At 48.5% G+C, this 14,419-nt stretch overlaps 1 non-coding gene across 4 annotated transcripts in view; it reads right to left on the bottom strand.

Moving 5' to 3' along the window:
- Positions 1 to 12,341, bottom strand: part of LOC106486734 (uncharacterized) — a 74,976-nt gene extending 62,635 nt beyond the window's left edge. For all 4 annotated transcript variants that reach the window (XR_010886611.1, XR_010886610.1, XR_010886609.1 and 1 more), the window contains exon 1: positions 12,236 to 12,341. This is a non-coding gene — a transcript (uncharacterized protein). The remainder of the gene's footprint in view (positions 1 to 12,235) is intronic.
- Positions 12,342 to 14,419: the final 2,078 nt, after the last annotated feature.

The raw sequence follows: 14,419 nt of genomic DNA, 5'->3' as shown, positions 1-14,419 counted from the left end.
ATGGCAGAAAACTGAAAAAGCTTTCAGATGCTAGAGGAAGCCTACTCTTAATGAGATCTGTCTCGATGTCAGATATCAGAGAAAGCAAACTAATATTTATAAAAATGGATTAGAGCTGAATCTTCTGTAAATCTAGTTGTGCAAAGAAACAAGCAAATTCACATTCGTGATGGGATACTTGTCAGCTGTTAGTGCAAGGGCAAAAGACAGGTCACAAATTTATGAGCTCTCACTTACGGTCCATTCTTTTCTAGCAAATTTATCTGTTAAACAGCTCACAAAACCTTGAAAGAGTACTTGGAGACAAGTCTGCCAACAAATATTCTCTTCCCTGCATTCTTTATGATACTTATTTCCTATTGTCTAACAGAAAGATATGCAGGAATTAGGGACAAGTACTACATCACGTAGTATATTCTCCTGCTCCTGAACTTTCTACTCCGACAACTAGATCCACAACAAACCTCTAAATCAGGACGTCACAGTACAAATCCTTATGTTGGAAGAAAGGTGTAAGAGTCAAGAGCAACAGCAGTCTACTTTCATCATCCTTTAATTTTCTTAGACCATGCGAGGTTATCAAATTAAAAAGCCATTTTCAGTAGCAGTGTTTAATTTTGTTCATATAACTATACAGGCCCAAAGACTGAGTGCCTAGTGTATGAAAGTAGAAAACACAGTTTTAAGAATAGAATTCTACAATTTATGAATGCCTAGTGCTACCAATACTTGGAAAAGGAAATATTTTGTTAGCATGTTGCATATAAACAAGCTGAAGTATTATCCAATGTAAATTCCCATTCTCTCAAACCCGAGAAAAATGACCGTATCATTCCTACCAAGCAAGCATTCAATGAGAGAGAGACAAACAGAGGCATTATACGGGACAGACATTTTGCAGAAAGAAAAAATGCTGAATTTGTTTTTATCTTGCACGCACTTTCAAAGATGCCAGTAACATTTGGACAACTTATCAATAGAACCTAATTATATCACTCCGGCTGGCAGTCCAAAATCCCCATCTACTGGGCACCAGTACTTAGGTTAGCTGGATACAATCAGTCCTCGCAAGAGTTTGAACCTGGAATTACAACATATCACAGCAGTACACACATGAAAAATATGAAGCAGTAAGGCTTTATTTATGCAGTGGACAGCAGTTTCAAGGATGACATTACTAAGTCGAGGAAAAGTGCTGAAATGCACAAATCTAGCAAATTCAGGAAGTTCTTACAAAAAAACCAATTGCACTAGAGATTCTTTGGCTTCTTGGACTCAGTAACTACAGAAACAAATTTCTGTGCAAGGAAGAACTTCGAACCTGAAACGCCTTGGGCACATTCACCAGGATTTGCACGGTTAAAAACCCAGAAAGGCACTGAACTTTAATACCTTCACCAGTTGCAGCCCTTCTGCACAGCCTGAAGCCCCACCCTCATCTCAGATTGTTGCGAGTGTTAACGAATTTCCTACACCACTGCTAGTTTTAAGCTTGAAACAAGATTTCCTGTCCCTCAACCAATTTTCCCCACGTTCTCTTCCTGATCATCATGGAGACGTTCTAATCTTTCTAATGCTAACACAATTTCCCTCTGAAAATTTGGTAACAGCACGCTTATCACAATGGTAAATGAAAGCACGAGTTTTGCCTGCAGACAGATCGTATTTCACCTACAAAACAACAGCATATACAGTATTATCCAAACAGTCTCTCCCAGCTGTTATTTACTGAAGAGAGTAGGAAGTGGTTACTCTCTCAAGCTACAGCTAAACCACAGCAACTTTTAATTTTTTTTAAATGCAGTAAGAAAGGAGCACAGTAAGAGAGTGCACAAAAGAGATGCACACAATACATCTCCTCTGTTAGTTGACAACCCTTTTCTATTTCAGGAATGCTCATCTGCAGGTGGAATTGGATTTATGTTCCCATGACTGACAACACAACTCACTCAGCTATGCTCTACCCTGGCCTATGGCAGCTGCTGCTATTTTAAGCGTTGTGCCTCTCCAGCACTGCCAAATAGCATTATACCAAAGGTGAGAAATATTTCCAGATAGCACTAGAAGAGCATTTTTCACACTTTAAAAAAAAATTGTGGATTTCTAAGAAGTTTTGCAACAGAGGTGCAGAACCCTCTCTAGCAAAGCTAGGGTCCGCTTATATCAATATACTTTTCTCAGAAGTAGCCCAAGGAACCGCTGAGACTATTACAACAAAATTAGAGTTACTGCCCTGTAGCCCACTCGCTTCCCCGCTAGAATGGACCAAATATTCTTACCTGGACTATCACAAAGATACTCTCCACCAGCAAGAAGGAAAACATCTATTCCCTCTCTCCTGACAAGAACCTTGCCTTTTATTGAGAGCACCACCTACTTCAAAATGAGATGAGAAGAGCTCATGTCACTGGCAAAAGACTGATAATCAGGTCCTTCAAAATTCACAGCTAGAGCCACTCTATACTGCACTTGACTTGTCCCCAGAAATACCCATAAACTCAATGTTTAACCAAAAAAAAACAAACAAAAAAACAAAAAAGATATAACATTAAGATTGAGGAAAGATCTTAAGTACTCATAAAATTATATGCTCTGCATTTAACAATATTTTCACAAATATGCACCAATGCTGATAAAGAGCAATTTTTTTTTTTAGAATGCTTAAGAAACGTAAGAGTCAATTGCTCCTTAGGAGCCTCTAGAAGGTGTCATCCTAGATCCCTAGAAAGAAAAGCTGAGGGTGGGATAATAAGGCAAAGAACATTAACCATTTCATTAGTAATCAGAGAGAGAATTTTTTGATCAGTCAGAAGCACTGCTTTTTTAAGCCTAATATTGACCGATAGCAGCACCACAATTTAGGCGAATTCTTCTCAGTTTGTTCACCTCAAGGTCCGTAATACCGAGTGCCTTTAACTGCCACAAAAAGGAAGCCCTGGAAGGCAAAGGGCCAACCCGGACCGGCTGCCACAAGGTCTGAAACCAGAGCAGTCCGTTCAGCGCCTTGGCTGCACAAGCAGTGCTAGCTAAAAGATTGCACACTACAGCTCGCACGATCCGACTTCCATCGCAATTAGCCACAAAAGCTGGATCGGGTCAGCAATTGTTTCAGCTTTCAGAAGCTTGTATCTTCCCCTGTGCCCGTAATGAACAATGCCCAGGCAAATTAAATTCTAGTCAAGTAGTCACCAGCTGCAGCTCATATGCACACAATTTTTTAACTAATATTCTGGAGCAAGCCCTTCCTTGTCCTCCATAAACTGAATTGCTTGTGCCCCACAGGGCTGTTAGAAAATAATTACTTCTCTAAACCCACAGGCTTACTCTTCCAAAGTAGGTGTGCCCCATGACTAATAGCTGGCAACCAACCAGTTCCATCTGCATTTGTATGCTGCAAGCATAGAGCTACTGCTGTCATTTACAACAGCCCCTGTTATATCTATACCAACAAATGTAAAATCCTTCTTTCAGCAGTGTCCTATGTTTAAAATCCTGCCTATATTTCCATTCTACTGATGTCTTTACAAAGTGTATTGGCTATTTAGCACATGCAATAATAGATCAATCTTTAAAGAAAATTCTCTAACCTCAACTAGTTTCTGCAAAGGACCATAATGCCATATATTTGACTACTGACAAATGAATTTGGCATAGCACCTCTGCAGTGTAAATCAGCAGAAAATATAGATTTTTTTTTTTCCTTTTCCCAGAAAGATATCTACAGCAAGCCCCTTCAGAATGCAGGGCAGGATTTACGCTTTAACACACGCAGAATAGACTGCAGACTCACCAAAATGGAATAAAAGAAATCCACCCTTTTCTCTTGCAGCTTTTTCTGTGGACACAATTTCTTAGCTTTCTTCCAACCACAATCAACATTACAGCGCTGAGAAAGGTATGAACGCATTCAAATAAGCAGAGTACACACAGTACAACCTGAAAGACAGATTTTTGAGATGGACATAGGAGCTCTAGAAGCCAAACTCAACTTGGTGAAATGAGCTGCAGGAGAAACTTGGAGATAAAGATATCGATTACAATACTGAATGTTCCTGAAAAATGCTTTGATCATCAATTTGTTTCCCAGAAGACTAGTATGCTCCTCTGCACAGTCCTATCTCTTAAACATAGCTGATCCAAACTAACAGAGTTCAGAGATCTGTTGGATGCTGATGGATATGCACTCATATTTTGAAAAACAAATAGTTCTGGAAAACATTTGTAGGCAAAGCAGCACAGTTATAAATTGGAAGTGAAGAAAAAGACACGATCAGATTGCTAGTTTCTTTCCGAGTACTGCTGCATTCCTCTTTGAGGGATTCTTTCTTACAGTAACATCAGTCTATAAACAATCCCTTTTCCCTACCTTAAATCACTTTTCTGATCAGCATCTAATTCCATCCTACCTGCAATTATCTTTACCTTACCTAAGACAGTGACTAGAACACAAGGTGAACTGTCCTTGGTTGACAGATTTCCTGTGTTCCTTTATGGCTATTTCCAGGGAGAGAAATCACCCTATCTTTTCCCCAGAATTATGAGCCCACCCTAAGAAATCTACAAAATTAGAGTTAGGGATTCCCTGAGCAACATGGAAAAAACACGGTTTAAAGACTATCAACACTTAAATTTCCAGGCTTACAGAATTTCCTCTCCAAACTTCATTCCATTCCAAGTCTTACAAGAGATTAGCCTGCTCTCAACTGCTCAATAATATTACTTTATTTTAACATATTCTTCTAATCCTTGCTTGCTTTTCAAAACCAAAACCTTCAAAAATTTCATGTGAAGAATAATACTTACTGAATACTTACCTAAACCACAGTTCTAGTCCTTCAGCAGAAAACACGCCCTGTACCAGGAAGCTTTGTTACACTTTTATTTACTAGTTTTAGTAAGTACTTTACAAAAAACTCATGTTATATCTTATCTGATGATTAACACCACTTTTGTCTCAAGATTCAGAAGTCAATATCTGGCAACAATAGGAAGCCTATAGGTCAAGATTAACAGCATAACTCCATACGCGATTCAACAACTGGAATGAGGACAATGTTTAATCTGGATTAGCTGGCAACTAAACCTGCCTGACACCAGCGTAACACAAGCACTCTGCACAGTGCCACCACGGCAGCTCACAACGCTCACAGGTTACGGGAAATGTTGGGCATGCCAACATTTTGTTCAAGATACACAATGAACCTCCTGGTATAATGAGGCTGAAGGAAGTCGTGATGCTCCTTGAAAAGCGATGCCAATTCCTTTTGATCATTGGAAACTCATTCCCTGGAGCTACCTGCTCAGACAGCCCAGCATCACCACACGCTATTCTACAAGAGCCAGAAGAGGATCCACTTCTAAGACTGTCTTTATGTACATAATTCCAAAATTAGAAGCAGAATGATCATATTACTTGGCCTTAAATAAGGATCTTTCTTAAAAAAAAAAAAAAAAAAGTCTCTCAGACAAGCCTGAATTTTTATTCTCATGGAAAAGTTACATAGTAACATTAAATTCACAACATTTGTGTTTGGGAATGGTACCATAATTCACAGCAAGTAACTGAAAGGAGAAGCTGTGATACGTCATGATTTATTGAGCATAAACACTGATCCTCTGCCAGCAAAAAAGAAGTTACCCTTAAACTGGAGGAAATGAGAATAACCATGACTACAGCAGGAATAAAACCAACTAAAAGCAGTTTCTGTAGTACATCTGCAAAGAAGCACTTTCATAGTTCCAGAACTACAGCAGCAAAAACTGAGCACAAGCTGGGAAAGGGTTAAAACACAGAAAGAGCAAAAATGCACAAGGTCTAAACTGCAAGAGCAGAAGAGGCAGAAATGGACAAAAAGCCTTCAGGGCTCAAAAAAATACCAAACTATTCTATATATTTAAAAATAGATTCATTTTTTTCTGAAGGGGCTAAGTTGAAAAAAGCCTTTGGAGAACGTTAGCAGAATGTCAGTCTCGGAGGCTGGTTGTTCCCCCAAGCCTCATGGCACGGAGCGGAGGGCTGCCCCCCTTGGTGCCACCTGCGCGGGACCAGGCGAGGCAGCAGCAGGAGCAACATCCTTCCACCATCTCAGGGCCCACAGTCACAACGCTGGCTTTCAGCCAGAAAGCGAGGAAAGCTGACAACCAAAAAACCCCTGGTTTTGCCACTGGTACGTTCACATTAGGAGTGAGAGAGATATCTGAAAAACAACGCTTATATAGTCTATTTGCCAGCTTTTTTCCTCTTTCTATAGAAAGAAAATAAACCAGGAGTTACCTGAGATTCCTCAGCTTTTACAGCTTCTTAAAATTCCGTTAAAAACAAACAAACAAGCAACTCTAACTACAAATTCAGAAATGTTTTCAGTCATATAGAAGCAATACAGGTTAGTGTAGTTTAAAACATTTTTTTGTCTGTTAGAATCGATGGGGAAAAAGAGATGTAACGAATTATGAAAAAGCATAATCCTTAACTAAATTTCCTGTTTTGTGTCTCAACATTAACAGTGTGTCTGAATTTCCTTTATTTATTTATTTTTTTATTCTTAAGGTCACAGCTAATCCCCACTCAATCACTTAAGAAAACCTAAACCAAAACTACTGGAGATATCAAGCGTGTTCGAGTTTGAAAAATCAGCTGAATTCATAGCTCGTTCCCAAGAAAAATCCTGCTTCTACGCCCCTTAAAACAAAGTCCAAGATTAATCATACTTCACCTTAGGAACTGCTCCAGTCCCACAACAGTCACTTGCATTGAATAGCACGCGCATCGAGAATTAACTTGTATTATCATATTCAGTCTTTTCAAACAAATCTGTTGTCATGACCACATTTAATTGTTTTTTAAATTAGCTTGTGGGTTTTCAGGTGTTTTGGAGGAGCAGCAGCAGGAAAAGGAGCAGCAGAAAAGACAAAAAGCAGTCAGCGCAATTATGCAATATAGATAACATTTAAAAGCGATTATCAAGTTGGTAGGTTCACTGGAGATAGGAAATTCACATGAAGCTTAAGACTCTTGCAAGTAACTTTCACTTTCCCAAGCAGTGTTTAAAGCAAAACAGGGGTTGTGTTGCACAATAGTCCATTTGTTCTGGTATTTCAATGAAGGGCCTTTAGCAGAATGAAGCAGAAAAGAGCAGATGATAATAGCGAACTCTTACACGTGACAGTAGTAAAATATATATGGCTAGAGCTGATACTCAGGGATAAACAGAATAATCTGAAACAAACTGCACCTCCGTTATACGTGTACAAGACCCACTGAAGCCAGATGCTTCCTGCAGGTATCCAGAAGCAAAGTCTGGCTCTTTGAATTCTGCATGCTGCAAAAGTTTCAACAATTTATTTTTAAATGCAAACTGAGCAGGTAAATAGATGACAAATTAATAATAAAAAAACCACGCACAACTCCCTTCAGCTTTCCTGGTTTTCTCTTATTACTATCACAGTCAGACCACACAGCAGAAAGAAATATTTTTCTTTAGTTTTGTTCCCTTCCCATTTTGATTTCTTCTGACATTTTGCACATCAAGCAAGGAAACCCATAAAGGAGTGTGATACTATATCACATCACTTTGGCAACAGGTCAAAGAACTAACCAGCACACAAACTGCCCAAAAAACAAACCAGACACTGTAGCTTAGAAATTCTTACTTTCGCTATATTCCCACTATATGCACAAGATCCCATTGAAATGTGAAGATTCCTGGTCCATGGCTAAACAGATTAAACAATTTGAATGATATTTGAGCAATCAGAGAGAGCTTTCCACTTCAAAGTTCAATTATGAGATCTTCACATCTCAATTCCTTTGATTTCTTGTAAAGATAGAGAAACCAATACTTGATCTATCAACCACCAGAGCAAGCCACCCTGTAGCTACAGCCGGCAGGTAAGACTGTAATGAGATGCAGCTTTTTCAATGCGTTTTATCTTTGGGATCTCAGTACCTTACTTCAAACCCTATCAGAGGTCTCATATCAGCATTATGTTGGTAGAGCAATAGCATTTTATGAAACCCATTTTTCCTCTCGCTCCACCTCCTCATGCTAGAATCCCCTAACAATTACAAACTGTTACTCTGCTCTTTATGCAACCATCATTTTTGGGTCATCCTCCCCCACAGCCTTCCTATTTCCCAAGCAACAAAACAGCAAGATTATCATCCCTCTCATCAGCTTTACTTGTACCCACAGTGTTCAGAAGAGCAGCAACAAAACTCTTGCAAGTTCTGTACTGCACTAGGGTCTACAAACGCAAGAAGACAGACCTATGTGATCTTTTAAATGTGAGCTAATCTTCATAGCTGAAAGGGTATGAAGGTATTTTTAAATGACAGCTTAAGTTCTGATGTCTACCACCTCCTCCCAAACACGTCAGAGAAAACTTCCCACTAGTTGCTGGTGAATGGACAAGCGGCTATTTCAAGACTTATACAAAACAGGCTATTCTAATGGCAACTAGTTAGGCTCTGGCAGCTGGCCAGCACCAAGGCTCAACAGACTAACTGCTGTGCTAATGGGACGACTTTTGGCAGGAAGAGCCATGATTCCTCCTATTACTGAAAGCGACAAGTTCTATTATGCTACTCTCCCCTTAGGAAGCAGAGGTCTGTGTTTACCAGCAATAAAAGAGATCGGCGTTTTCTGAAGGCCAGAGTGTCCAGTTCTTCTGGAGCAGAGTCCAAGGCCTAGTAGCAGGACCATAGGTCCGGGAGCCAGGCACTCACCTCACTTCCAACACTTGCCTCGTTACGCTAAGTAGCTAAATTATTTCAGGACATGACAACCTCACAGTGCTCGAGGTAGGGCAGTACAATTATCTCCATTTTGCAGATAAGGAAATAAGGCAGGAAGGCAGAAGTTAGGCCAGTCACAGGGGAAGTCTGAGGAGTAGAGAACAAACCTAAGCCTCTCAAGTCACAAGCGCCTGTCCTGGACACCAAACTATTCTTCTTGCTTGATTTGACCAAGACAAGTCAGCCTCCCAGTATGTTTCCATTCCTCTACCTTTAAAGAGGAATAATGCCTTCCTAAGATAATTTTAGATGTCAAAAAGCATAAATTACTCTAAGTAATACTGGTTAAATACTATATCCAGGGATAAGAGAGAGAGAGAAGAAAAACTGGTGGGTACATTTAAACGTGCCTCCTATGTAAATCACTAAAATCCACAACAATACTTCAACCACACAAAAGAGCTATTTCCATTTGGTTTACAGCTACAGATGGCAGAAGAAAACCTTTCAAACAATAAGCTCTATTTGAATGTATTGATCCAGCTTTTTTGGTGTATTGTTGCCCATTATAGCTATAACCAGAATATGTTAAACAATGCTAATGCTACATAGTCAGATAGCTCACATTTATGTGCTTTATGACCATGCCGCTGATTTAGGACCCAAACTAGCAAAGATCAGCTCGTCTGCCTGAATGCAACAGGATGCTCCAGAGAGCATAAAGTTAAAGACATGCAAAATCTTCATAGGATGAAGGCCCTATTTCAATACTACAACATTTTAGAACCAAGTAGGCTCTGAAAAGCAGTATGTTAAGAAAACCAACCAATCACCTAGAAGGCCTCGAGCTTACTTACAGACTCAGACTAGATATCAAGTTACTGACTTGTGTGGTCTACCACAAGTCAGCTTTTCTACTGGTAATAATCACCACAGTTGCATTTGTCCAGGTCAGTTTTACAAGAAGCCCACAGCTATAAACAAACCTGAAGTTGTCAGTTTTACCAAAAACCCAAACGCATTAAAGACAATTCAGCACTTCAAAAGCCACAATAAATTTTTTGCCTCATTTATGAACAGTAGTGCAGAATACATCTTATAGCAGAATACAGTTCTACCCTATCCATTTGTTTTTTATTTAAGGTCACATCTGATAGTAATCGCCCACTACAGAGGTAAATCCTAATAACCTACCCCATTTATCTATTCCAGCATTGCCAAGAAAACTAGTTGAAGAGGAAATCAGTTACGATCCTCAGCTCCTAAATGCGCCAGCATAACCCCCTTTGGTCCCTACTTACCTACATGTGCGTACACTTCCCTTCCTTAGCCTCCTAAAAAATACTTGCCACTATCTAGCTTTTCATTCCATACACTCCTATTTAGAAATAAGGAGAAGGAGACACATTTCTCTCTTTGTCTGAAGCACCCACTTATCTCTTTACCTCTCTCCGCCTCAGTAAAACAGAAAATCCAGACACTGCCACTACTCCTCCTTTATATAAATCTGTGCATTACAATTCACTAATGCCTCCAAAATACTGCCCAGAACAACAGGCAGGCTCCCATTACTATCTTTCACCAGTCATCAACTCCACCAGCTATTTTTCCCTCCTTTCTACAACCTTCTTGTATCAACCCACCATTAACTCATACACAGAAAAAACAGGTAAATCTTGCTGATATTATTGTACCTTCTGACAAGCTTCCCAACCTCCTTCTATACCTTGAAAGAGGGTCTAGACCCATTACTCCTAAGCGACCTCTCTCTCATCAGGGACAATTTCCCCCTCTCACCCCATCTGTGCAACAGCCCAAGGTCCCCGAAATGCCCCAGCCACATGCCCACAGTGCCCTGCTGGCCCCCACCTCCGTCCGCCCAGCACCCTCCCGCCACAGGGGCCTCAGGGAAACTGTCCCTTTTCTCCCAGCTCACCCCATCAATACAACGCAGCCCCTCTGCATCCGCGTCCTCCTCACTCCACCTCCCAGCGCAGCAACCATACCCCCCCCCGACCCACCAGCGCTCCGAGACCCCCGTTACAGCAGACGTTCTTTAAGCTTCCACCCCGACCTTCGCCACCAGCTCCAGCACCTCCAGGACTCTCCTTGCCCCATCCCAGCCCCCCCCCCGACCTGCCATGGGGTTCCCTCACCCCTAGGACCCCACCACCCTCCTAAGCCCTTCACCTCCAGCACCAGCACCCCCTTGGGACCACCAGTACCCCCTTCTATCTGCCCAGGCGATCCCTCTTCACCAACCTACCACCCCACAGGGCTCCCAACACCCCCAGGGCCCCCCAAGCCCCTCACCCCCCACCCCAAAACCCCCAGGGCCCCCCCCAAACCCCTCGCCTCCCACCCCAACACCCCCAGGGCCCCCCCAAACCCCTCGCCTCCCACCCCAACATGCCAAGGGCCCCCCCAAACCCCTCACCCTCCACCCCAACACCCCCAGGGCCCCCCCAAACCCCTCGCCTCCCACCCCAACACCCCCAGGGCCCCTCCAAGCCCCTCGCCTCCCACCCCAACACCCCCAGGGCCCCTCCAAGCCCCTCGCCTTCTACCCCAACACCCCCAGGGCACCCCCAAGCCCCTCACCTCCTGCCCCAACACCCCCAGGGCTCCCCCAAACCCCTCACCTCCTGCCCCAACACCCCCAGTGTCCTCACAAACCCTCCACCTTCCTCCCCAACACCCCCAGGGCTCCCTCAAGCTCTTCACCTCCCACCCCAACACCCCCAGGGCCCCCCCAGGCCCTTCACCTCCCACCCCAACACCCCCAGGGCCCCCCCAGGCCCTTCACCTCCTGCCCCAACACCCCCAGGGCCCTCCCAGGCCCTTCACCTCCTGCCCCAACACCCCCAGGGCCCCCCCAGGCCCTTCACCTCCTGCCCCAACAACCCCAGGGCCCCCCCAGGCCCTTCACCTCCTGCCCCAACAACCCCAGGGCCCCCCCAGGCCCTTCACCTCCTGCCCCAACACCCCCAGGGCCCCTCCCAAGCCCCTCGCCTCCCACTCCAACACCCCCAGAGCCCCCCCAGGCCCTTCACCTCACACCCCAACATCCCCAGGGCCCCTGCCAAGCCCTTCACCTCCCACCCCAAAACCCACTTTGGCCCCCGACCCGCCCAGGGGCTCCCGCACTCCCAGACCCCCCCCCAGCCCCTTTTTCTGCGTCCTCAGGGCCCCCCCTTGGCCCCCAGCACTCTCGGGGCCCCCCAACGCCTTCACCCCGGCCCCAGCGGCCCCCCTGGCCCCCTCCGAGCCCCCCCCGGCTCCCCCCAGCACCTCCGGCGCCCCCCCCGCCCCCAGCCCCGCCAGAGCCCCCCCGCCCGGGCCGCAGCGGGCCGCCAGGGGCCCCGGGCAGGGCAGGGCAGGGCCTGGCCGGGGGCTCCGCCAGGCCGCGGCCTGCGCCGGGCTTCCCCGCCCGCTCCCCGGGGCTGGCCGGCGGGCCGCGCCCCCTCCCCGCGGCCCGGCGCGGGGCAGGCGGCTCCTCACCGGTCTCGGCGGGGCCGGGGCACCGCGGGGCGGAGGGGACGGGAGGGGAGGAGAGGAGAGAAGAGGAGCGGAGAGGAGAAGACCGGCCGCCGCCGCCGCCGCCGCCGCCGCCTCAGACACCAGCCTCTGCCGCGCAACGCACCGTGCTGCCGAGCCCCGGCCGGGCACGGGCAGCGCTGGCGGCCGGCACGCCCCGCCCTCCTCTTGAGTGGCAGCGGTGGCCGGCCAATCCGCGCGGGCGGCGCGGGAGACGCGGGGGGAGGCCCGGAGGGGAGGGCGGGACTAGGCGCAGCCGCCATGTTCGGTTGCGACGGGGGCGCGGGGGGACGGCGAGGGGGAGGGGGCGGCTGTGGAGCGGCGGCGGCGACAGCCAATCGAGGCGCCGAGAGGGGGCGGGGATATGTAAATAATCTTATTGATATTAATGAGCGGCGCGCCCCGCGGAAGGGGGCGCCCTCCCCGGTGGCACGTGGCGCCCGGGACGCGAGGCACCGGACCCGGACCCGGACCCGGACCCGGACCCGGACCCGGACCCGGACCCGGACCCGGACCCGCTGCAGCCCGGCCGGGCCGCGGGATGGGACGGGACCACGGTGGGTGCTCCCTCCTGCCTTGCAGCCCCCGGCCTTGCCCTCCCGGGGCTCCGTGAATCTCCCGGTCGTGTCCGCCAGGGCCTCCTGCAGCCCCCTTGGGGCGCTGCCCCTTGTCCCTGTCACCCAGTGGAGCTGTGGATCCCTAGAAAGAGGGGACACTGCAAAGGGCAAGGCCGAGTGTTTAGCTGAGCCCCTGGCACCATGCACCATACATGGCACAAGGAGCACAGTGCACAGTGCATGGCACATGGTGCATAATGCATGGTGCATGGCGCATGGAGCATGGTGCATGGCACATGGTGCATAATGCATGGTGCATGGGGCATGGAGCAGACTCGGCCCCAGCTGTAGCCCGGCCGCCTGTCAGTGCTGGTGGTGCGGGATGGCACTCCCTGTGCAAGCCCTGGCTTGGCAACTTGTCTCCTTCAAGCAGAGCCGCAGCCCAGGAGAATGGCGCTTGGTTTCACCCTCTCTTCCCCATCAGCGGCTTCTTCCCGAAGGCAGTTGAGGGATCGCCTGGAGGGCTGTGCCGAAGGTTGGCCTGCGGCCAGCGGGGAAAGGCCGGACTGCAGGACACGGCTCCCCTTCTGCTCTTAATGACTCTTAGGCTGAGTCACTGGTTTCTTCAAACCTCTCAGCTCCTCTTTCCTGTCCAGCTCCCCCTTCCCAAGGGGAGGGCAGAGCCTCAGTCCAGCCCGGAAACCCCCTCTCTGCTGGGAGCTGCCTCTGACGGGGAATGCCGCCGGCGCGAGCCGGCAAAGCCATGGTCTGGGGCCATGGGAAGCCCCGAGCCTCCGCGATGGGGGCTCCTCCGACCCCCCCCCCCCGCTGGATCACAGCAGAGCCCGGAAAGGCCGTTTCCTCCAGCTGCCGCCGTCCCTCGGAGCAGCGCTGCTGGCGCGGGACGGGAAGGACAGCAGCACCGCGCGGGGCCTCGGAATCCCTGCGACCGTGGCGGCGCATGGATCCATCCTGAAACCTGCTGCTCCCGATCAGGCACCGGGGCTGGGAAAGTCACCAGCGCCTCCGCTGTCACCTCCTCGTGCTCCGCGGAGAAAGGCATCATCCCCCGGGGGTGGGCTGAGCCCGGCCTCCCCCCTTCCCTCCGTGCTGCCGCCCAGCACCGGCGCGGGAGCGGGATCGGGTGGCTCCGGGGCGCGGGAGCACCGCCGTGCCGAGCCCCCAGCGCCGCCGCGGCCCCGCTGGGCGCCTGCAGCGGCCCTGGGGCTGCTCTGCCTTACGCGGGGGCTGCTCTGCCGTGCCCAGCCCTGCGCGCCGCGGCCCCGGGCCCCCCCGGCGCCCATCGCCCGCTCTGCAGCGTCTCTTTTTGCAGAGGGGGGAGCGAGGGGAAAATCCAGGCGCGGGAAACAGCGCTGGCTGGAGTCACGCTCCGCCGTCCGTGCCTGGGGGAGCAGGGAATCGCGCTCGCCGGCTCCCGGCTCGGCCCGTGAATCGAGGCTTTGATGCTCCCCAGCTGCGGCCCTGGGGACGGCGCACGGGCAGCACGGCACGGCTGGCCCCGGTCCTGGCTGGCGGCTGCGTCACCAGCTGGGGACACGGCTGGGTCCCCCCGTCCGCCCAAGCCTGCAGG

This window comes from Apteryx mantelli, chromosome 30 (genome assembly GCF_036417845.1).
Source record: "Apteryx mantelli isolate bAptMan1 chromosome 30, bAptMan1.hap1, whole genome shotgun sequence".
NCBI classification, from domain to species: Eukaryota; Metazoa; Chordata; class Aves; order Apterygiformes; family Apterygidae; genus Apteryx; species Apteryx mantelli.
Note: the sequence above shows the minus strand (reverse complement) of the source record. Positions and strands in the feature narration are given on the sequence as shown.